Genomic DNA, 2,852 nt, shown 5'->3' on the forward strand with positions numbered 1-2,852 from the left:
ATCAAGCCTGAATGCCCTGAATTACAGCATAAGAAGAAAGGGAAGAAGAGATTTCCTCAAGGCAGAAACATGAGAAAAAAAGGAGCCTACATTGCTTGGGAAAACTCAAATTCTGATCAAGATGAGGAATCGAATTTATGCTATATGACAGGTGTAACATGGGATGATTATGATAGCGATGCAAATATATCAAATGAACCGGTTGATGTCAAATATGATCTGCTTCAAGATGCATTGAGCTACATGCTGAAGCCATGCGCATGCAATACAAGGTAAATCGATTGTGCTATGAAAGAAGAGATTATGAATATAGAATTGATAACCTTGTTGCTGAGAATGAAAGATTAGAAAAAGAGTTAAATAAAGCTTTGTCATCTGCTAGAAATATTGAAACCAAAGCTGTTACTCTTGAAAGAGTTTGTGAAAATTGTCCTATACACATTGAAAAGATAAATTACTTGACTGGCAAGCTAGCGAAGTTTGCTCAAGCTAGTGACAATTTAGATGCTGTATTGTATTCATCTAGCAGAAGTAAAAATAGAAAAGGAATCAGATATAAAGGTTACTCTAACAGAACCAATGCTAGAAAGCTTAATGATTTAAGAAAACATGTCAGAAATGCATGTTTTTATTGTAACTGTGTTGGTCATACTGTTAGAAATTGCTATTATAGAAATGTTGTTGTTCCTCAAGGATTATATGTATGGATACCAAAGGAACATGTGACAAGTACTAACAATCAAGGACCCAAAATTAAATGGGTACCAGCAACCAAAACTTAATTGTTTTGCAGGTTATGCAGTTGATATAGAACTGTTCTCAAGGATGAATTAACCATGGAATATATCAAACACCTTGAATGTCTACAACTGGTAAACTTGTATCTATCTGCTGCATCATGCATACATTGATTGATTGTTGTTGAAGTGATTGTTTGTATTGTGTGTTTAATTGATTGAATGACTGAATCTGATTAATAGTGAATTTTAACAAGTCATAGTCGACTAGTATATTAATGTATTCGACTAAGTAATAAAATGTTCTGGTTAATCTGAAATTTGAAATTTCATTTTGGTGCGAAGGTGGAAATTTTACATTCCCTCCAAAACACTAATTCACAGATCAGATTAACTTCTGAAGTATCATTGGAATTGTATCATAATCACTATCTTCAGGCCATCATTATTCTCCCTAAAGGTCCCTGTCTAATTTTGCTATCTCAACTCATCAAATGGATGTTAGCTATGCACAGAAAAGAAGAATCAAGACAATCGGGAGAAAAACGACTTCGAAGAGTTTCAAAACTTCATGGCTCGATAAGTGATGACGATATATAGGTCAAGTTTCTGGATTGCTGGATGATGAGAGGCTTAATACCTCACAGGTATCTAAAAGTAAAATTTTTTATAGAAGAAGGGTTTGAGTTTCAAAGATGGATCAAACGCCAAGGATTGAGAAAGTTTGTTGAAACGTCTGACCCTTGGTATGTTGGTATCAGAAAGGGTAATTTTCGAAGAGTATAACGCAGCAGAATAAAAACAATGAGAGCAGAAAGCGTGTTCGATCACAGTTAAAATGAAATTGATCCTTTTTAGAAAAACAATTTTCTTTTAGAAAATTTATCAAACAGTTAATATGCGTGAAGTAAAATGAGTGTAGGGAATAGAAAAATCACACTAGTATTTTTATACTGGTTCGATTCAACAGAATCTACGTCCAGTCGTTAATCACTACAAAGAGTGATTAACAGTTCCACTAAAAGTAATTTTACAAATTACAATCAAATGAACAGGATATAAAAACCAAGAAAAACACTCTACCAACTTGAAGAGAACCGCTCCGGCAATCGACCAACGATTCGCGAGCTCCTCCTTTCACAAGACCAGGCAGAGCACCTCGCTATCTTGAAGAGAGTCTGCTCCGACTATCGAGACATGATACGCGAGCCTCTCCTTTCACAAGACCAAGCAAGGGAACAACGAACAAAAGCTTTCTAAGATCGTTCCTCTGACACACAGTGTTCTAACAAGCTTTCTCAGTTCAAAAACTGTTATTTTTTGAATTCTCAAAATCCAAATATATAGCCAAGTACACTGAATGCCAAATGTCAGCTCCCAACTGTCATGAATAATCGATTATTGTAAGTGATAATCGATTATTCAAGTCCGTTACAGAGTTTTCAAAAATTGATAATTGATTATATGAAGTGATAATTGATTATTCAAGTATGACTTGTGATAATCGATTATTGCTTAATGATAATCGATTGTTCTAGTACAAAAACATGTGATAATCGATTATAGCTTGACCATAATCGATTATACCAGTAAGAATTACAATATTTCAATATTTTCCTACTACATTCAAAATCTACAAGTTGCTTTTAAATATTTTTCTATTACATTCAAAATCTACAAGTTGCAGCATCATCAAAACTCATCTTCAGGTTTTACCAATACTCCCTTATTGGTAACAATCTCCCCCTTTTTTATAATGATCAAAAATTCTCTTTTTAAAAGCAACTCAGGTTTACCTGCATCACATATAAACTAATGGACAACCACAGAGTTAGCAGTACCTGTACAATTGAAAAATATTTCTTCCCTTAATTCTCCCATAATATTTCTTCTCCGCCTTTTTTATCATAAGCAAAAAGAATAACGTAAAAAAATCTCTCCCTTAATATGAGCTCCCCCTCAAAAAGATAATATATGCATAAAATTGACATAAAAGCTCATTATATTAAGAACGGAAGGGAATTACATAAAATTCATAAAGATCAATACTAAATACCATAAAGAAAATAACATAAAAATTAAACTTAGTGGCCTAAAACCTAGAATTCAGGACTA

Source organism: Vigna radiata, unplaced genomic scaffold (assembly GCF_000741045.1).
Source record: "Vigna radiata var. radiata cultivar VC1973A unplaced genomic scaffold, Vradiata_ver6 scaffold_187, whole genome shotgun sequence".
NCBI lineage: Eukaryota > Viridiplantae > Streptophyta > Magnoliopsida > Fabales > Fabaceae > Vigna > Vigna radiata.